The sequence below is a fragment of the Phodopus roborovskii genome, unplaced genomic scaffold (assembly GCF_943737965.1).
Source record: "Phodopus roborovskii unplaced genomic scaffold, PHOROB, whole genome shotgun sequence".
NCBI classification, from domain to species: domain Eukaryota; kingdom Metazoa; phylum Chordata; class Mammalia; order Rodentia; family Cricetidae; genus Phodopus; species Phodopus roborovskii.
The window spans coordinates 1,280,430-1,302,924 of NW_026126515.1; the positions used below are offsets into that span (position 1 = coordinate 1,280,430).

The 22,495-nt window shown below is 40.1% G+C and overlaps 1 protein-coding gene and 1 pseudogene across 1 annotated transcript in view; one reads left to right on the forward strand and one right to left on the reverse strand.

Annotated features, from left to right (window-relative positions):
* Positions 1–22,495, forward strand: part of Rad51b (RAD51 paralog B) — a 514,113-nt gene that overhangs the window by 135,738 nt on the left and 355,880 nt on the right. The gene's annotated exons all lie outside the window — the stretch shown is intronic.
* LOC127230909 (small nuclear ribonucleoprotein-associated protein N-like) lies at positions 19,426–20,131 on the reverse strand (annotated as a pseudogene).

The following is a 22,495-nucleotide window of genomic DNA, read 5'->3' on the forward strand; positions in this document are numbered from 1 at the left end:
ACTATTCCAATACACTGTGTAGTATTCTCAAAAGTGGAATGCTCACTATGTTGCTTCTCCTTTTTAAATAAAAGGCATATTTCTGTTGTAAAGGCAGGGCATCTTGACTAGGCCCTATTCATCTGTCTTCCTGTGGCCCTGTCCATGCCTTCATTCCATTAGGATTATGTTCTTTTCATCCCACCTAGCTGTAGGTTGCATATTAGCTGCCTACATAATGGTCCTGTGCACCATTCACTGTCCATGTGCTTTGGCTCTTACCTAGCTTCTGGCATCAACCTCAACGTCATCTTCTCAAGTGACTTCTCTTATAGGCTGCTATCTCATGGCTAACCCATATTACCTTATCATCACAGCACTTGTTGACTGTGTATTGTTTCTTGTCTCTTCCCAAGATCTTGAGGAGCAGGGGCTGTGTCCTTTTTGGTTGTTAGTGTATCATCTCTGTTCTCCAGCGTGGAGCCTGGCTTTACAGTAAGACACATTGTTAAATGCTGACAAATTCTTCAGCTGGGAGAAACCTATCATATATAACAGCATGTGTTAAGATTTAGAGCTACATATGGTAACCCTGCATTTAGTTTTGAATATTTATTCAAACGTAAGATGGGGAAAATAATAATGTGTCTTTTCAACACATGCCCTTATTTTCTGTTTTCACAATTCCCTTGCTTTGAAACCCGTGTTTGTTTCCACTCTGGATTACAGGCACCGGTGCCTCTTTTTTCCTATTTGGATGTTTTTTGAGAATAAAAAGCTTTTTAACATCAGTGTTTCTGTCAGCTTTCAGTCACCTTAGTATATTTGGATTACATCCACACGGGCAACTTTGTGAAAATTTTCAATTAAGACATTGAATTTCTATCATGCAGTCTTCGGTTCAGCACACCCTCAAAGAGAATGAAACCCGCCCAGCTGTCAGATTCCCCAGAAGCTGAGTAGATCGCACTGGGAGGCTGGATGGTGGTAGCTTGCTCTCATTTGGCTGCCTCACTGCATCTCCTACAAGTCTCTCTCCTCCTCGCGGGGACTGTTCAAGGGTGAACCTTTTCTTTCTACTCAGCCGTGTTCTGGACTAGGTTATGGGGCCTCCTCACCCCTGACAGGGCAAGGCTCTGGGATGACCTGGGTAATATACACTGTCTTCCCTTGACTGTGGTGGTGTTTCCTATGCAGTCAGTTACGCATGATCAATTACAGTATTAAAATATCAATGGAAAATTTGAGAAATAGTATTTATAGATTTTTTTTTTAAAGATGAAAAACTTTTGCTGATGTGTCTGTGTCTGTGTGAGTATATTATGCACAGGTGTGCAAGTGCTGGAAGATGAGGTCGGATCTCTGGATGTGAAGCAGTTGTGAGCCACCCAGTGTAGGTGTTGTGGGCCAAGCTCATTTCCTCTGGAAAAGCAGCAAGCCCATCTCTCTAGCCCTAGAATAAGTTTTTAAATAACACTTACCATATTGCTGCCATTGCTCTGTTTACTTAGTTGTTAATCTCTCACTGTGTCCAGTCTATAAGGTAAATATCATGATAAATAGAGTGTATAGGAAAGAATATAGTAAATGTAAAGTTTATTATTATCCTTAGATAGCATCCTGGAATACATCCTCTGTGACTAGGAAAGGGGATTAATGTAATTTAGCTGAGAAGCATTTTCTTAGGCTTGGTGTAGTAGCTCATTCCAGGATCTCTGAAGTTCAAGGCTAGCCTGATCTACATAGTGAATTCCAGCTAGCCAGAGTTACACAGCAAGACCTTGTCTCAACAACAACATAGTATAAAATAAAAAAGAAGCAGTTTTTTTATTTTTGAAAAATTGGTGTTAGACAGTTGCTACTGATTGTGCTGGATTATGTTGTCTCAAAAAATCTTTTGTTTTATTTTTTTATTTTTAAGTTTGAGGTACAAAGGAATCTCTATATCAGTTTTACTGGCCTTTTCTTGGTGTGACCTCTAATATTTAACTGTTTGGTACTGTTTAGGGACAGTTTTGTACACTTCTTGCAGTACTTTGAATTAAAACATTAGAAATACCTCTATTCTCAAAACTACTGGTTGGAAAGACCTGATGGCATACTTAGTGATTCAATGATTAAACATTTTTGCTTTGTTTTTGTGTCTTTTTTCAATTTACTTTTATTTATTTATTTATTTATTTATTTATTTATTTTTGTTTTCTGAGAGAGAGGTTCATTGTATAGCACAGACTGACTTCCCATTAGTCTCATGATTCCCTTGCTCATTGCCCTGAGACCCAGGATGGCAGGCCAGTGGCACCATGCCTGGCTGGTTTTAGGTCAGTAAGGATTGTTTACCTACAAGATGCTAAGAGTTTATAATGAATGTGGCATGTGTTGTTTTAGGACAGAGATCCAATTGTTAGCCAAAATGATAAGTCTCCAGGAGGAGTTCCCCAATCCCAGTCATCCAGGAGGAATTCCCCAATCACAGTCCTCTAGGAAGAATTCCCCAATCACAGTCCTCCAGGAAGAATTCCCCAATCACAGTCCTCCAGGGGGAAAGGACCAACCATGCCATTTCCCCACACTCTTCTCTGGTAAGGGTCTACATCTGAGAACCTGAAGGCTCCACAGCCTCAACAGTATTGGGACCTTAAAGACCAATAAGACAATACCAAAAACAAACAAACAAACAAACAAACAAGCAAGCAAAAAAAAAAACAAAACAAACCAACCAACCAAACAAACAAACAAAAAAAAAAAAAACAAACAAAGCTACCACCAATTCATTTTGTGTTGACCAACTACACCAGACCTGCACAGGTTCAAGCCTGTGCTTGACAGGAACCCAGCACTGAGAGGGAGAAATTGATACAGCACACTGCCCCTCACCAAGACACTAACAGCAGTTGGCACCCATTCTATGTACAGGAAAATGTTACTAATACAGGAAAGCTAATGTTTTCTAAAATGAACATACCTGAGTTCCACTCTTGAATGAGATATAAATGTGTATTAAGAAAACTCTACACGAGACTTCTTCTCTTGATGAGTTCTAATATGCAAGAAGAGGCTTTCCTTTTCATTATGTTACAACGTTAACGCTCCAGGAAAGGATCCTAGCTGCCATGTGTAATCCCGTTTCTGAGAGAAAACCGTATCCATAGCTCACCAGGGAACAGAAAGCAATCAGCGCCTTTCCCCCATCCCCACTTCCTGTCAGGGCTGCCCCTTGTCATATAATAGCATATTAAGTGTCTGGCAGTTAAGATGTGTGGAGTATTGTAAGTTAAACTTTGGGGAACATAAGAGCTAAGCTGTTGCCATCATTATACCTTCCTAGTTAAAAATGGAAATTATATGAATTACAGACCTGAGAACCTTTAGAGAGAAGATCCAACGGAAAACACTGTGCAACAGCCCTTAATAACTTAAATGCGAATCTTGGCCTGTGTCCAGAAACTAAGTTTCAATTAAATATAATTGTTCCATCCTACAAAGTCTTCTTCCCACCAAGAAATCTTGGCAGACTTAGTGATAACTTCTCATGAAAGAGGCAGGAGGGGGCTGTAGAGAGAGACCTGATGAATTTGTGATAGTAACTTTCTAAGTCTTCTTCTAAAGTAAAGGAGCTGAGTCTACGGCCCCCCCACCCCCCCACCCCCACCCCTCCCTGGTTTCCTTCCTCTGCTTTTCTAATCACGGGTCTCCTTTCTTTGCTTGTCTCTTGTTCAGAAGTTGTAATTTGTAGCAAGGGCTTAAGTGGATGTTATAGAAAGTGGAAATGAGATACAATCTAGATGGCTGTTTGTGGGTTTAGTTTCAAAGACCATATTTATCTAGAAAATAAGCAAGTAGGGTCAAAAGGCATTTTTCCCCATGAGCAGTATCTGCTCCTGGCATTTCCCCTTGGCCACCATTGGTGTCCCCTTAATCTCTCAAAGCTTCCTTGCTTTGTGTCAGAATGCCCCGCCAATAGATCAAAGCTTTCATGTGTGCTGTTGATTGTAGCCTCACATTGTTCTGGTACCATGTGACTCTGTTTTTCAAGCCAAGTTCAGGCCAGGTAAAGCTCACTTGGCTCATACAGTGAGGCAAATGTGCTGCAGAAAGAGACTGCTTAGTCACCCTGGCCCTTAAGCTTCAGGTGCAGCAGACCTGTCCTGCTCTAAACAGGCCTTTGGCGTGTAGCATGTGTGAAAGTGTATGACCCCACCCTAGTGCCTGGTACTGTAAAGGACGGAAGAAAACAGCACTAATGCCTTGTTTCAGCAGCCATGAGCTGAGCTTTGGGCAGGAAGGCATTTTATTTGGGGGAGTTACTTTTCTGTTTTTTTTTTTTTTTTTAATTCAGATTTCATATGTGGCAGCCAGACTTTTGAAACAATATTTATTTGAAAACTAGGACGCAATGTAAGAGAATTATAAGGCTATATTTTAAAAAATCAATTTTGAGAATTTCTTACATAAACACTATATCTACTTGACATCTTCCTCTCCCGCCCCCAACCTAAAATCCTTCATTTTAAAGCGGATTTTCATTAACCTTCCAATTTAACAGTTTACTCCTAATATAAAGTCTGAATGTTATTGGAAAAATAGATTAAATTTTAAGTTAATTCATTAATCTATATTGCTATAGATTAAAATGCTTTAAAATGCCAATCTGTGTGCCTTGTAATGTATTTTGTTATAAAATAGTTTTCAACTGTATTTTCCATTCAAAATACCATTCAACTTTATTTTAAAGTTTCTGTTGTTTTTTACTTTTTTGAAATAATTTTTTTACTATCCAGATACTCATTTGGAATTCTCAGTGCATGAGAGAAATTGCTTTTCTTTCCTTTTTTTTTTTTAAGGACTATTTCTCAAATTAACCCTATGCTTAAACCAGAGTTGCAATTGAAAAGGAGCAGTGAAACCCATCTCATGCCTTTGTTTTGTGAAGCCCAGATTAGGCCCACGTCCTATGGGTGTTTTAGATATTGTCATTTCTGTGCATTCCTCCATCACTACCAGTACCTTTAGTTTGTGACTGCCTCCCAGTGCTGTTTTGTTCTTACACGTTTGTCCTGTAGTGTAATAACACATGACAGCTATAAATCTTTCCATATGTTCCATCTTGTAGAGATAAACATTTCCCTCAGCTTTGAAGACTTACTTTTGAAATAAACAACTCCAGCAGACTTTATAGTAGGTTTTGGAAAGCTCTCACATAAGCAGGGCTCTTTGTGAAATGGAAGGTGGTTGACTTTCCACCCTTGTAATATAAACTAGGTAATTGAACTTTTCCAGGGCACTAGGAGTACCTTAATAGGTTTTTGTTTTTCAAAGATTTGCCAAAGCAGTTCAGACCCATGTTTGAAAGTCTTTACAAGGACTAGTTACCATCATAAATGACTATTTCATGCAATATAAATTCTTTAATTCACTGAGTGATTTACTTTGGCTAAAAGGATTAGTGAAATAGCTTTGGATTTGCTTGTAATTTCCTCTTTTATCTTCTACAGATTAAAAAGTTGGTATTGTATAAAACGATGCCATCAAAAGCACATTTTGGAAATTGTCTTAGAGAAAACACCCTTATGATGTGTTTTAAGTAACTGCTTCTTTAATTTTTGTTCCTTTAGTAAATCAAAACTTTCTGAGAAATTTTATTTGTTAAAATCCATGTAAACATCTTTATTTTTAGCTTGATGTTCCCACTCCCCAAAGTATGTTTTGCTTATGTGATACTTCACTCCCCAATGTGGGTATGGGTACTTTCATTATTTGATTTCCTAAAAGCCTGAAGGTAGAAGTGTTTCGTAAGTTTTCCTATTAACTATAAACTCAGGTACATAAAACATGAATTATAATACCTTTAGATTTACTTTTTTTGTTATTATTGTCATCTCTGTAGCATACAGATTTTATTAGATTTATTCAAAAGATTTTTTTTTTTTTTATTTTAAGAAGTCAGCAATGGCATGTAAATCTGGTACGTGGGATGTGGTTCACAGCCAATGTGTGCCCCATCAGGCTCTTCTGGTCTCTGAAAGCTAATGATTAAACTTTCAGAATTTGTGTGAGCTGGTTATCATTAGATACTAAAGTATAAAACTTACCACTAAATAAATTGTTTTAAATAGGCCTCAAAAGTCAGTATTTTGTAATTATTTTACTACATTTTATTTTTATCTGATCATTTGAAGTTATTTGTGTCTATTGTGGGTACAGATCACTGGGAACACTATGTAATGGTATTTACAACTCTGATTTTTCTAGGCAGCTTCATATTCACTGACATGTTTGCATTTCAAATCAGCCTGGTAGAAGTAATAACATTGTGGAAGTCAGCAAGCACAACAAATTAGATTTGTTAGTTTTATTCTCCAGACTTCAGACAGATGGTGGAAATGTTAATAATGTATATTAAACTTAAAGGAATATCATGTCTATATGTCATTTATTTTATGAATATTGCAAAAAATTGAGAAAATAGTTATTTCGGTGTTTGAGAGCTATTTTCTAGTCATGAATCATGTGTCCATCTTATGAACAATTGAATGAATGAAGTTCTGGCACACATTTGTTCTCATTTTCTCATCAGCTAGAACAAATCTATCAGCCACATAGAAAAGGCCTTATAGTAAACAAGTGTTGTTTCAGGCCCTGTAGATATCAGATTCCAAAGGTGTCAGGATACTGCATAGTTTCTTTTGAGAACAATACTCCTTAAAACATGATGCCTCCTTTTGAAATCTTATATGGCCCCAGATTTCCTCTTTGCTCTAAAGATTGCTATTAAAGGGTACAGTGTTTATAATATGCTCACTCATCTACATAGAGTGGTATTATAAAGCTTTGTGGGAAAAGAGAAACATCATAATACTGAGTATAAAAAAAAACATACCTTACCTTTCATTGGGAGAATAATTCTGTTATTTATCTCATTTGGAAGAGGTAGTTTAGATTGCTTAAGTGTTAAAGAGCAAAATAGTTATAGCTAACAAGTTTTGTTTTCCTTTATCTTATGGCTTGCTAGTGTAGCTGTGCAGTATGTGATAAGGATGGGCCGTCCATTGGTTGAAATGTGGTTTCACATGTGGTTTCTAAGCGTTGAATGACCAGAAGCCCAGTACTGCAGTGCATCCTCTCACCTTGCAGGTAATAAAAGCCTGGAGTCCCCTCTGCTTGCCTTGAATTAGAATCTGGAGTTTAATAAGGTCCCCCAGCTGATTCTTCTACGTACTAAAAGCAGAGGGTCCCTGACACCTGGGTGTTCTACCTCCCATGACAGATGGATGTCCTGGTCCCTAGTTTGGCATACCTTTTCTCTCTGCAGTATTATTTTTCTTTGTTCTATATTTTTCCAAGTTACAACTATTTAAAAAAAAAAAGTTGGTATTGATGGGATAGTAGGAGATAATATCCCAACTCATTTTGACTATGTCTCTCCTCTAATGTCATCTTTTGTTCATTTTCTGTAATTGGGGTACCACGATAAGGCCTAGAGATTTTTTACTCATCTCTGCTATTATGTCCTTAGTGTGTGCCCTTGTCACAACCATGTTATTCTTTCTTTGCCTTCTCCAAACGTTGACCCTGAGAATTGTTTGAAGACCAAGTGCTAATTCTTAGAAGGTTTTTTTCTTTCCATGTTAGATTATTATCATTATTATTTTGAATGCTGGGGATTGAATACAAGATCTTGTACAGGTAGGTGAGTGCTCTACCACTGAGCAAACCCAACTCTCCTGGAAGGTTTTGATAGTATGTACATACATCATCCTTCCTTGGTCTTGTTCCCTGGCACATAGCTCTCAAAGATGTGGCTATCTTTTCGTTCGTGAGGCCTGCTTTCCTTTTGCCATGAATCCTTCTGCTGTGTGTTTCTTGCTTCTCTCATAATTGCATGTTTTCTATAATCAGCAGGCTGGGGAGACCATATAAATGCAGCCTTCTGGAAGTGGTCAAAGTTTGAGGAATTTGATGGCTAGAACCCCATAATGGTAATCTCCTGGAAGCAGTCATTGTGTCTGTGATGGATATAGCTGGCTGCTATTCTAAAGTGTTCTGGTACATCGTCAGTGTTCTATCAATGTATTGTCTTTGTGGTTTCCTTATATTTTTCCTTTGAATCCTGTGGAGTTAGTAAACTGTAGCAGAGGTTTGTACAGTTAGAGGCCCTCTTTCTTGGTGGTTATTTAGTTGTTTGTTCTGTCTCAGAATTAGTTACTTGAGAATAGAAATTTGGCCTAATTCTGAGACCGGGGCTTATTTTCTTGGTTACCAATGGCTTGATATATAGTATATATAGTGCATAATGGTCATATATATTGTATTTCATGTTTTAAAATTTGAGTGGGATTAAAAGGGAGTTGACTCACTTGAATTAAAGAAAGTACTGAAAGAAAACTTGTATTCATTGTCAGAACAGTGGAAGAAGAAAAAACCCCTCTATTATTCATTACAGTTTGTAAAGCAAGAAACAAAGAAGTATAGTTGTTTCTTACCACAGTCATTTCAGACTCGAGAGGTTTGTTTATTAGCCAACTCCAGACAAACCCCTCTCCTAAGCCCAGACTTCTTTTAATGGTCTTCAATTTTGCAATCATTTACAAGAGAACTTTTTTTTCTTTTCTGCCACATTTTTTAGTACACACCCTTTTCCCTCCTCTTTGCCATACTTTTGTTTCCTTGAGAAAGGAGAGTCCCCTTGAGCATAGAATAAACATTTCTTTGTGAAGTGTGACTTATTTATGCGTCAGGGGTTGTCAATGTATACACAATAGAGAAGGTGATGGAGGCTTCTAGGCATGCCAAGTCAGCACTTTGTGCATGTCGGGGCCAAAGCTTGCTCTAAGAAGGCTGAAAAACTTTTAACAAGTCAGAACATTTTTGCAGTTTCCATATTTATCAAACATGTCAGGGAATGGAATCTTGAAGCCTTCCAGGGATTAACTGACTGTAGGACTTGAATGGTTTTGTTAAGATGTAGGAAGCCACCTCCTCAGGTCCAGTGATTTGCTCTAATAACCACAAGAGTGGGAATGTAGGTGAGCACTGTTGGATGAGCGGTAACCCCGAGGCTGAAATCTCTTTGAATGGGAAAAACATCTTTCAGCAGACAAACTGTGAATCTTTTCACAGAGCTCAGCAGATTGACGCTTGTTTACCCAAAGCTTCAGTTTTATTAATTCTCTGGGTTGGTGGTTCTTGACCTTTGACACAGACCATGATGTGAGCAAAAGGAACCAAGAAACCATGCAGATGTTCCCAAACGCAGGTGGCCATTGGTTTTTAGGACTTGGTAAAACATGCCAGAGTTCTTACTTGTTTTCAGATGTTTGGGGTTTGGCAGACTTTCACTTGCATTTTGCCAAGCACTTTCCTTTGAATTTTAATTCAGGGATATTTTGGATGGAATTTAATTGGTGATTCATTTGCATGACACCAGGATGTTGCCCTCAAAAGGATGTGTGATATCTGAGAAATATTAAGAATATGACTTTTTGAAGCTCCCTTTTCTAAGACTGGGAGACACAGTTCTCCAATATTCTCTGTAAGATTTGGAAGCTGGAGTCTTTAGCTAAGGAATGGTTTCCAAATCTATGTGGAGAGCTTCACAAAGCAAAACAGACTTTACCTCTCTGGCACTGCCTATGAAACTTTGGAAAAATCACAGGATTGAGCTATAACCCTGGGACAATAGTTAATCTGAAAATGCATGTTTAAAAGGGGGTTCAGCAGCTAGATGTGGAGAGCAATCCCCTTCTAGAGAAATAAATAAGAATAATAAAAAAAGGATAAAACCCATCATAAAATGTGTGACACCAAAGCCAGATTACTGGAGATGACAACACCCCGACAATGCTGGAGTTACATAAAGTGCCACAAGGTGACTCTTCCATTAGAGTTGGCAGGAAGAGGAGATGCACGCTGCAGCTTTGAGTGAGGATTAAGTCATAAGCTTTTAAAAGACAGAAAATAAAGTGTGGTGAAATATGGCGCCCAACTTGTAACTGCCTCTCAGGTTGCGGGGGAGCATGGCGATGAAGCAGGTTTATTTTTGTCCGCCACCAGCTCCCTAGCATTCGAGACCCCAGAGAAGTAGCTCCAGTGACTGTGACAGTCTCTGAGCACACAGTGTGGATGATCCTTCAGCAGAAGGAAGTATTTTGAGGAAATCAATGGGATTATTTTGAAACCCATCAGCAGGAACTATTGGGAAATTGTAACTCTGAATTGTTCAGTCACGAGAGGAATAGACTCTCACTCCTCTTGGTGAGGCAAAAGTTATAAGCCTATCTGGGTCGGTCTCCATGATTTTCTTCTTTGTGTCAATCAATGTGTTCTTCAAATAGCTTAAAATGCCTCCAAGGCAGAATGTGTTAAGTCCTTATCCCACCACTGATTTAGCTAGTCAGAACTGTGCCTTCAAATCTATGGAGAGCCACATTGGCTTAGGTCTAAGACATTGTTTACATGCACATGTATCTAATTTTGTCATACAAAAAAATCCATGGTTTTCTTTTTAAACTTTCTTTCTGGTTATATTAAAACACACAATTCAGTAAACAATGATGACCTCCTCCCTTCTCTTTCTTCCCCTAACCTGAGATTTCTTCTTTCTTTCTTTCTTTCTTTCTTTCTTTCTTTCTTTCTTTCTTTCTTCCTTTCTTTCTTTCTTTCTTCCTTTCTTCCTTCCTTCCTTCCTTTCTTTCTTTCTCTCCCTCTCTCTCTCTCCCTCCCTTCCTCCCTGCCTCCCTCTTCCTTCCTTCCCTCCCTCCTTCCTTCTCCCCTTCCTTCCCTTTCCTACTAATTATAACTTAGTGATGGTGTATCACTCACTAGTGGGAACACTTGCAATTTACATGTTCAGCTGTAATCTGTTGTAGTGTGTGCAGCTTGGTGAGGTTGAAAGGCAAGGGCAGACCTATGATTCACCTTTTAAAATGCTCAAACGGGTTGTTCCACTGTGAAGGAGGCTTAGGCTCTAGTAATAGAGAAGTTCCTCTGCCACAGTGTCTTTTGCATAGGAGGGCCTGATGAAATCATTACTGTTTTGAATGTTGAGTGTGAAGGAATGTGATTTAGTTCTGAGTCTTTAATATATAATTCAGAATTGAATACCACTTTATGCCAAAATCCATTAACTTCATAGGATATAAAAACTAATGAGGATTGTGTAAGTCAGGAACAATTCAATTTAATTTTCACATGTTGACTTATATTTTGCTTTTTTTGTTGTTGTTTGTTTCTGTTTTTTTGAGACAGGGTTTCTCTGTATTGCTTTGGAGCCTGTCCTGGAACTAGCTCTGTAGACCAGACTGGCTTCAAACTCCCAGACATCTACCTGCCTCTGCCTCCCGAGTGCTGGGATTAAAGGTATGTGCCACCAACACCCGGCTCGACTTGTACATTTTGAAGTAAGGTCTGCACATCACCTCAGCCTTTTTAGTTACAGTCAAGAAGTAGAGCATTCTCATGAGTGAATATTTAAAATTACATTAGTTCTGTATTGCTATTCTACGGCACATACTAATGACATGGAGACAGGCCTATGTCACATGGACTTGGAGGGGCAAGAGCAAGACAGACAGACCCTCAGGGGTGACAATATGGTACCTTCGTAACACTCAGACAAATGATTAGTTTAAGGCGTATATGAATGCTGCCTTTCCCAAAGCTCAGAAGTAGACTCTCCTGTTTTCTTCCCTTGGCAATGCCACACTAGACCCTATGGTGGCTCCAGTGGAAATTGAAGCTCCTGCATCTCATCATACAGCAAAGGGTTCTGGGGAAATACTGGTTTATCTTTTTACCTTTTAGAGCATTGCTCTAAAAATGTTGAAAGCCATCTGTACAGTTTCTGTGGGTTTTGGTATAAAAACGTTACTATTGCTCCTTCTCAGTGAATGAGACCTATGCACATTCTGTGGTTTTCAGTTTTAAAATGGGCCCAAGTATCGATACTTCTCAGTGAATTGGGTGACATGGTGCTGAGGCTCGATGTAAGCACAGTATTTATGCTATGTGTATTGCAACTTTTTGAGGAAAAATATTTAAGGATAATAGTGTTATGCTTTCTGTGTCTCTTTTTTTTCTGTCTCTCTCTCTGTGTGTGTCTATGTGTATGATATTTAAAGTTCCCTGTTTACCTATAATATTAAAAGGCATTTCATATCATATATTTGGTATAAGACATTTTGTTATAGTATGTATATACATAAATGAAGGCTCTTCTTAGAAGTAAGCCTGAGGTCTCTCTCTCTCTCTCTCTCTCTCTCTCTCTCTCTCTCTGTGTGTGTGTGTGTGTGTGTGTGTGTGTGTGTGTGCGCGCGCGCACAGTTTAAATGATCATTCTCTGAGATCCTAAAGAGTAGCAGTTACGTGGGCTTTGAGGAAGCAGAAGGACCAAATATTAGAGGAGGAAAGTAAGATTTATGGAACAGTTGTAGCCTCATCTTCAAGGGAGCCAAGGCTTCAAACAGAGAAGGTTCTGTCAGTCTGTACTTGCCAAAGCAGGAAATCCCCCACTGGCTCCTCTTATGTGTAAAAAAAAAAAAAAAAAAAAAAAAAAATCAGTTATTCAAATAGTGATTTTAAAAGAAAGGTATTTGCATTGTGGGAAATTTGAAAAAGAATAAGGAAAACCAAAGAGCAACTACCTCTCACCCACTCCCAATAATGACTTCTTACTCTTAGTGTATTTCTCTCCCTTTCCTTTTCTTTAATTATTATGACTACATGTATCCATAGACATACAATATATAAATACAACATACTGAGTCCGTTTAGTGGTGTTTTTTAAATTGTGTTATTTTTCAAAAAGCTGTGTTTAAAATGTCCCTGAGCTTCTGGTGTGTATGGAGAAAATAGAAAAGGTTACTACTTTTAAAAGGCAGAGTCGGCAATCACATACTCGGGGAAAGGGACTCCTAGGACCTAACAAACATGAGGGCGCTTAGCCTCAGCACAGCACGGTGAGGTGTGCTGGTGCTGACAGATGGACCAGTGTTGCCCACATCCTGGAACCGAAGCAGCCACTTTGTGTCTTCTGCATGGTGCTGTGAGGCTGTCAGGATGTAGTTCTGGTTGGAGTTTAGTTGCTCTAAGCTGTCCCACCCTGAGGCCTGTGGTTTGGCTTGGCTTGGCTTCCTCAGGAACAGGCTGATCTGTTTGAAGCCCACTAAGGCAGCATCTCAAGCAAACACCTCACACGGTTCTTCTTGCCCTGGTTCAGCATCAGGGTGGCCATGCCTGTGTGCAGATGGCACAGCTGCAACTGCTCATCTGTGGTGATGTAGGACACTGACACACTCCTAGGGAGACCCACTGACCCGGTCCACATGGGTTCTGAAGTCCACGGATGCCACCTCTGGCTCCGTTGAAGAGGCCTCCACCAGAGTGTTTTCCTGACTGACTGTAAGGAACCAGGGCCTGTGCTGAGCTGGCTGTGACACTGAATGGCTGTCCTGAAGACACCCAAGTGGGTGTGGCCTCTCTGTATCCTAGACCACTCTCTCAGGTGGGGAGCTGGAAGAGCCACTATTTTCTTGGTGTATTTTTTTTTTTTTCTGATCATTAAAAGAAAATTTTATTTCATTCATTCATTCATTCATTCACAGATGAATGTGAATGTGTGTGTGTGTGTGTGTGTGTGTGTGTGTGTGTGTGTGTGTACATGTACCTGTGCATTGCTTGTGTGTGGAGGTTAGAAGACAACTTGCAGAGCCAGTTCTTTCCTTCTGCTTTGTTCAGGAGATCAAACTGAGGTCATCTGGCCACCAGAGCCTTTCCCATTGAACCATCTTGAGATTCCTCTTTCTAATCTTTATTCATGTCAGTGTAACACAGTTGAAATGAGGCTAAATAAACACTTTCTTGGCCTGCTAAGTTTTCATAGTATTTTTGGCTTTCAGTTTGAGTAATTACAGTGCAACATTAGGCATTGTCATATTGTAAAGCCTTGAGCTTATATTTCAGGGAACGTCTGTAAATTAGTCTTAAGTGCAAGAGAGAAAGCTAGACATTTTCATGAGTTTTTGAGGCTTAATATTAAAGGGAAACAAGGAACAATCCTCTTTAAAGAATGAAATATTTTCAACTGAACCCTTTTATATAGTGTTTAGTATGTCAGCATATTTTTTTTTTTTTAAATTGGAGTAAAGACTACTTTGAAAATGATGAGAAATATTTACTCGGAATTCACTCCTCCAGTGCCTAGATACAAGCATGCAAGGGAAGAAATGAATGTTAAAATATTTAGATAGTGATTAATCACAGAATTCATGAGCTATTTAATAGAGGTTTAAGTTCAGCCTACCTAGAGCTTATATGACAGAAGTAGGTCCAGAATCAGTCACTTGGACACTTGTTAGCTGTTAGAGGTCCTGGGCTAGCCTAGTGCTTCCCTGGACACATCAGAGTGGGTAGAGGTAGCACTAATCCAGCTATTAGGGTGCTGGGCTAGCCTAGTGCTTCCCTGGGCACATCAGAGTGGGTAGAGGTAGCACTTGTCCAGCTGTTAGAGGTGCTGGGCTAGCCTAGTGCTTCCCTGGACACATCAGAGTGGGCAGAGGTAGCACTGGTCCAGCTGTTAGAGGTGCTGGGCTAGCCTAGTGCTTCCCTGGACACATCAGAGTGGGCAGATCACCAGATCTCATTACAGGCAGAGGTAGCACTGGTCCAGCTGTGGAGTTCAGAGCCCTGGCCTTCTCTAGTGCTTCTTTCTCTTCTTTGAGTCCTGACTCTAGATTTATTGTTTAAGACATTTCTTCCCTGTTCTTCTTTCTCCAAGAATGCCTTGGGAATCTACTTGTCCCTCAAGGCCATCTGTAAGCAGTGTATCACTCACAGAGTTCCTCCTCCCTCTGCCTTTCAAGTGCTGGGATTAAAGGCGTGTGCCACCGCTGCCCAGCAATGATACACTTCTGTAGAAACTGTATTTTGAATTTTGATTTTTTTTCTCGGGCTAGAATGAGTGTGATCCTTCCCCTCCACATGGACAACTGCAATGTACTGAAGTACTGGTCTGCCATGTGATCACAGTAACACACAGTGGATACTCAGCAGTACCCCATGTTACTATGATGTGAGGCGGGTTAGGATGGGTTTGTCAGCTACAACACCAAGCAGTCAGGAGCATCTCTTGAAGCATTGTTGTCTGTGAACCTTACTTAGCATTTTCCAGCTTTCTAATAATACCCTTATAAAGTTAAAAATCTCAAGTCATGTGTTACCTTCAGCTACCATGCCTCTTAAAATCTACATTAATTTATAACAATTTATTAGTCACTCTTTGTCTACTATACCATTAATATTTTTGTTCAAGTACAGGCCTGTTATTAAAAGTATAAAGAGGTTTTCATTTGGATTTGTCTAATGTTTCCTTATCATTAGATTCATGTTACACATTTGGGGCAGCATCTTGGTCTTATTTTCTGTTTCTGTGAGGAATCCCATGACAAACCATTTAAGGAAGAAAGAGTTTATTTATCTTGAAATCCAGTTTACAGTCCATTGCTGCAGAGCAGCAGCTAGCCGGATCACATCCTCAGAAAAGAGCAGGGTGTGATAAGTTAATGCATGCCCATTTGTGTTCAGCTCATTCTCTCTACCTTTATACAATCCAGGATGCCCCAGCCAAGGACTGGTGTCAGCCACAGTGGTGGATCTTCTCCATGATCAAGACAGACCACCTCCCTGCTCTAGACACTCCCTGAGACTCCCCCCCCCCCCCCACAAGGTGATTCTAGACTATCAAGCTGACAAAACTGACCTCCACGGGGCTGCAATGATGGCTCCTTGGTTAAGAGCACTTGTGGCTATTGCTGAGGGCCCAAGTTTGGTTCTCAGCACCCACAGGATGGTTAACAACCACCCCTAATTCCAGTCCCAGGAGCTCTGATCTCTCCTCTGCAGACACCAGGCACACTTGAACACTTACACCATCATGGGATTTCAAACAGAATGCTGTTACTTGTATTCAGTATAAAGTTTTAGTGTTTTAAGGTTTTAGCTTTAGTCATACAACAAAAACTGTGTTAAAGTTACTGGGGGCGGGTTAGGTTGTTGGCTCTCTGGGTAAAGCACTTGCCCTGCAAAACTTTGATTGGTTCCTTGCCTGGAGGAGGCTATCTGACCTCCTAGTGACTAGCACAGGCCCGGCAAGGTCAGACATGTGCTAAGTCAGAGGCCTACATGTCTTTTCTGCAGCTTGTCATTTCTGCTAAAGCAGGGGGCTGGGTGAGGGTCTGGTCCCTTCAGAATCTTTAAAAATGTAAGCATTAGAGTTGTGGCCCTTGTTTGAGTGACCTACTGGCAAGTACCATCTCACAACATGGTATTTAAACATGATGGCAGTACTTAGTAAATCTCACAGTTCTGGCCAGGTGTTTCTGGGGTTGGCTCTTTGCTGAGTTGTGAGGTAGAGATCATTGCTGTAATCATCCACAGCTGAGAAATAGATGGAAGGTGATGGCAGCAGGTTGATATTGTCTGTCGGTGCTGGCTCTGAAGACTGCAAGTGTCAAGAGATCCTGGAAGCTACATGCCATCACTCTGATCGTTGGAATAGGGCTGCCTAAGGGGCTGGAGACCACCTTCAATGACCTTTTTTGTACCTTAAAAATATTACTGAAGTGGCCTCTAGTGTTGTAGTTCTTTTCGGTCAACAAAGCCTTTTCTTATTTTCCTTTCAGGTCAGTACTTAAGCCTACTGTTTACTTAGGAAATATTGATTACTTTGGGTGGAGTAGGCTCCAAAACACGAATACTCTGAATGGCCCTAGATTTGGGTGGGAACTGTTTAAACTTACTTTACAACAAAAGAGATAAGATTGCTGGTTGGAAGGAGAGCGGGAGAAGAAAGAAGAGGGCTTTCAAAAGAGGATGGAAGCCATCAGCCATCACCGGTGACCTTTGGCTCTGTCACCATCAGCAGGCCTGTCTTTATGAGCCCTAGAGTGTGTTTATGGAAACCTTAGTCTACATGCTTTCAGTGCCAGCTGCTGACTTTTAAACACATGCTTGCAGTTTTAATGAAGTTTAAAGTTGTGTATCATTTTCTGAAAAGTTGTACAAATTAGTTTGGATATGGGAGATGAGATTTGAAATCAAAATCATGTTATAAAGTTGGGCAGTCTTAAAATTTTCATTCAACACATAAAATATGTCAAACACATTTATAACCACTTGAAAAGTAAGTCTGAATATATTTATGGTCCATTTAATATTGAAGTTTTTTTTTCAGAGTCTCACAGATGTGCACTGCATTTTTTTTTTCCTCCTTCAGTAGAAGCCCTGATGGTTTCTCCTCTTAATAGATCAATCATGCTTTCATAGCTATAAAAACATTAAATGATGCAAATAAAACCTGCCATCTTCTCAGAAAATGACTTTTCTTTTAGATTTTTGTGAAGCAGATAGCTTTTGGTTTCCTTTTTACCTTCCTTTTCTTTTTCTTTTCCTTTTGAGACAATCTTATATCTTGTATAACCCAGGCAGGCCTCAGACTTGTAACCCTCCTATCTCCACATCTCAAATGCTAGGGAATCTACTCTCCCAGCCTGGTTCTTATAGGGGAAAGTGTGTGAAAAATTGTTGTGGGACTAAACAAAGTGCTTATGTTTGATTTCAGATATTGGTGCGCAGCCCACACTGACCTCAAATGTGTAATTCTCCTGCCTCGGCCTCCTGAGTACTGAGATTTAGGGGGCATGGGACATATGTTTAGTTTAGTTAATATTTCCTTCCTATATTATTGTATAGTACTTAGTTTTCTCAGTTTTATTTACAGTACACTGAAGGAAAGGAATTTATCACTATAATGAGATAATTGGAGCAGGTCAGGATTTTTTTTTTTAAACCTATATCCAATTAAAAAAAAAAGGATGAGGCTTATTGTAGTGATAACAGAATTCCCAAGGCTTGGTACTAAATTAAGAAGAAGAGGTTTACTTAGCTGGCTAATGTTTTTGGAGACCAACAACCCGAGGTCAGATGCTTTGCTGATTTTGACTCTGGTGAACATCTCTGGCTGTGCCATGTATTAGTAGTTGCCATGATGACAAGAGTGTGTGCAAAGAGAGAAAGACAGAGAGAGAGACAGAGAGAGAGAGAGAGAGAGAGAGAGAGAGAGAGAGAGAGAGAGAGAGAGAAGGAGGGAGGGAGGGAGAGAGAGGAATCTAGAGAGCAAGGTAGGGCCAGTAATGCTGCTTTATAGCAACCTTCCCATGAGAACTAACACGATTTCATGACTTTCTTTTTAATTTGTAGAGCTGGGATGAAGTACTACAATTCTTGATGCAGGCTACAGGCCACTGATCTCTGAGAAATATGTCTTATAACCATCATCATGATCAGCTATAAAACATCTCCATCTTCTCAGAGAATGTCCTTGTGTCCCTGTGCTGCAGCCCCCACCCTGTCCCCCAGACAGCAATCAGATCTTTTTCCATCACAGTAGAGTAGTTCTGTCAGTTTTAGAATCCTATGCAAATGGAATCAGTAGCATATATTCTTTTTGTGTCTGGCTCTTTTGTTTGGATAATGATTTTATGGCATGTCTGAGTAGTTTGTTTTTAATCGCTAGGTAGTACCCTGTGTACAAATAGTCTTTTTATCTCCTTATGTATGGGCAGACATTTTTCTCATCTCCATTTTGGCTTTATAAATAAATGGTTCTGTGTGTGTGTGTGTGAGAGAGAGAGAGAGTGTGTGTGAGTGTGTGTGTGTGAAAGAGTGAGTGTGTGAGTGAGTGTGTGAGTGTGTGTGTGAGTGTGTGTGTGTGTGTTTATATAAATGCTTGTTTTAATTGGGAGTAAGTTGCTGGATCCTATGGTGAATTATAGTTAATTTTACTAGCAACTGATGAACTGTTTCCACAGTGGTGACTGTGCCACTGATTAACACTCTGGACCCCAGTTGCCATTCTTTTTTATTTTCATTCTAGTGAATGGAAAGTAGCATCTCATTGAGTTTGAGCTTATATTACCTATTATAACATTGACCATCTTTTTCTGTATTTATTGGCCTATTAGGGTTTTCTTTTGTGAAGTTCCAAATATTTTGCTGGCTTGTGTTATCATATCTGAAATTATACCTAGATATTACTTCTGGTTCCTTCTTTCATTCATTGTATTTTTCTTTTCCTTCCTTCCTTTCTTCTTTCCTTCCTTGGCTTTTTGAGACAGGGTTTCTCTGTGTAGCCCTGGCTGTCCTGGAACTCACTTTGTACACCAGGCTGGTCTTGAACTCACAGAGATGCACCTGCCTCTTCTTCCGGGGTGCTGGGATTAAAGGTGTGTGCCACCACTGCCTGATATATCTTTATTTTCTTTTTTTCCAATTGCTCTATGCATTTATTAGCTATAATTAATGCGTAAGAATGGGTCATAAAGCTTTCAGGCTATACAATTTCACAAGACAAAATGCAGGGAAAAGGAAAGGCTGATATTTATCAATCATATCTTAGGGTCTTGGTGGATGCATTCCGGGGGAGGTGGGCCTCTGATTCCTGGTGGTGGGGGTCTCATTTCCCGAGGGGGCATGCCTATAGGTGTCTCTTGAGCAAGGGGAAAGCCAGTTGGTAGGCCCATGGGTGTTCTCATACCAGATGGAGGAGCCATATTCCTGGAGGTGGAGTTGCTCTGCCTACAGGTGGAGGAGGTGTCCTATACCCTGGTGGGTACCAGGTTGGAGCTCCAGCAATGCTGGTGGTGGCAGCAACTGCAGCAGCTGCTACAGTGCTATGGAGTCTTGACCTGCTGGGATGGACCTCCAACTCCTCGGAGAGGACCTGCTAATCCAGCAGGAGAATAGGTCCACCAGCTGGTACTCCCCTTCCAGCTGCCCTCCCAACCCCAGGGCCACCTGCAGTGCCATCAGGTGTCACACAAGCAATACCAGTATCTTTAGGAGGTGGGCCCTCCACAGTCATGGATACCAAGTTCTCTCCACATAGCAAGACCAGATCCATGAACCATTTTTCTTCACGATCTGGCTGTTTTGCGTTCCTTGGCTTGATCTCCCTGAACTCATCATAATCACAGAGGATCAAATTCATATGCTTATCAAAATCCTTAAAAGTACCCATGGAAATTCTTCCATCTTGCAGGATATATCTCATTCTATAGTCAATATGCTGTAGCATCTTGCTCCTCTTACCCACAGTCATGATTGCTGTTCCATAACAGTTTTAACAGTAAAATTTCAAGATCCTCGATACTTGGGGAGGGGTATCAATAAAGGTGTGATACAGGTTCACTTAGACACAATGTCAGCTTGACTGAAGCATCACAGACAATGGATGGGTCCTGTTTTCCTTGATCTCCACCACCATTGATGTTTCAGTACTGCTTTAACCACCTCTTGGTGTCTTAGATAAAAGTGCCTGTCTCAGTTCTGCCTGGAAATAAACCACAGGAGCTTGGTGCTACTGCTGCTGCTGAGAACGTCGTGGGTACAGGTGACACTCTTGGTTGCTCAGTGACACAGTCCTTCTATGTTTGACCTGGACTTCCACCTCTGGCACGTGTTGTTCAGTAGTTATTCTCAGGTGTAAGCGATCCATCTGTGGTTGCAAGGATTATGTAAGGGAAGAGAGGGGTGGATCAACAGCCCCAGAGCAGCCTGGCATACTTACCATGCCTTGCTCGCTCCATCACGTCCCAAATTGCTCCTCAGAACCAAGTCAGGCATCTCCAGCTCCCTCTTCACTCTGCCTCTATTTTTTGATGGCATCTGTTGAAGAATACCAGGTTTTAGCTTTGAGGAAGTTTAATTTATCAGTGCCTGTAGTTAAAGGGCATTAATACCATGGCATTTATTTTTTCATCAAGAATGTGTATGTGTTAGGAGATAATTAGATTATATAGTCAGAAAACAGTTGCTGCTGATCCCTTTTTATTCCATGCTTGTCTAATTTTATTGAAAAATAAACCGTTCCTAATCATTTTGAAATTTTAATATTATTCAAGAGCTTTCCCCTCTTCTTTGCCTGCTTTCTGTTCTTTCTTTAGTTTTCTCTTAGCGTTTGCTTTTCATTTCTCCAAGAAAACATTCCTCTGTCTATATTGTTATTCTGAGTACAGTGACATTTGTCTTTGTTTTGGTTTGATGTAACTATAGGAAAAACATTTGAAATTTCCTCAAACTTATGCCAGCTTTGACTCTGATGATACTTGTCAGTTTTGCGCACATATAATTTAGTTTCATTCTTTTCCTTTATTTTAATGTCTCTGGATTTTTGCTTCTCTGTATGTGAACATACCACGTGTGTACGGTGCCCTTTGAGGTCAAAAGAGTGTATTGGATCCTCTGGGGCTGGACTTACAACTGATTGTGAGACACCCTTTGGGTACTAAGAACCAACCTGGAACCTCTGGAAGAACTGTTCTTAACCAATAAGCCGCTCCTTCTATCCCTGTTGAGCTTATATATTCCTGAATAACACCTATAGCAATATGAAAGAACTAGACAAAACTCCAGTCAAACTGAACCGATTTATAATAGTGCAGGAGTTCCTGTGTCTAAGAGCAGTAATGGAAACAAAGTGAAGTTCTAATAGAAATATTTGCTGATCTGTAACACATTTAAACCTGAAAGTTGTTATTTTTCAATTTGAAAGGCACATTCAAAATTTACCTTTTCAAGCTTTGTTTTGTTTGAAGACAATGCCTGATGCTGTGTGTTGGGGTTGAAGTATGAAATTGCAGAGCTGTGTTAAATGTAACATGGTGTTATAACAGCAGGAGCTTAGGGTGGACAGTGGGAAGTTGACAAGGTCTCCTTTGTAGTCCAAGCTATCCTGGAACTCATTCTGTAGACAAGGATGACCTTGACCTCACGGAGATCTGCCTGCCTCTGCCTCCCAAATTGACTTCCTAATTCTACTATTAGGAAATGTATCTTAAAGATATGACATGTGTATTTATATGTAAATATAATCTATTGCAGTGTAGGTATCCCATACTTAGATTTGTAGATCTGTATAGATAAGGACCAAGCAGTTAGAACTGGCTTCTTCAGTTCAAAGAGTAGTTATCTGGAGCCACTTTGTAGGGAGGCTACCAAAGAGTTTCTTTCCTGAGTTGGAGGGTATCTGAACTGACAAACTCAAGGACCATTCTTCATGTATAATTTTTGCATTTAAATGGCTCAGAAGAGAACAACCCGGTTTTTCATTTATTTTATAAACAAGTATTACTGTTTTTTTTTTATTTGTTTTGTTTTGATTTTCTTTTTAGAAAATCAAATAGGGTCTCACTGTATAGCTGGCTGGCCTGGACATTGTTAGGTAGACCAGGCTCAAACTTAGTGATCATCCGGCCCCAGCCTCTCAAGCACTGGGATTATAGATGTACTCTTGCCTAGCATTTGCTTTCATTCCTTTCTGGCATTTTCTACCTCAAAGTCAAACTGCTTGAGGCACTTTCAGAATTCAAGGAATAGTTTAAAAGAGAGTTCCCTTGTTTAACCATGAGGGCTAAAACAGTGGTCCTCAACCTTCCTAATGCTTCAACCCTTTAATACAGTTCCT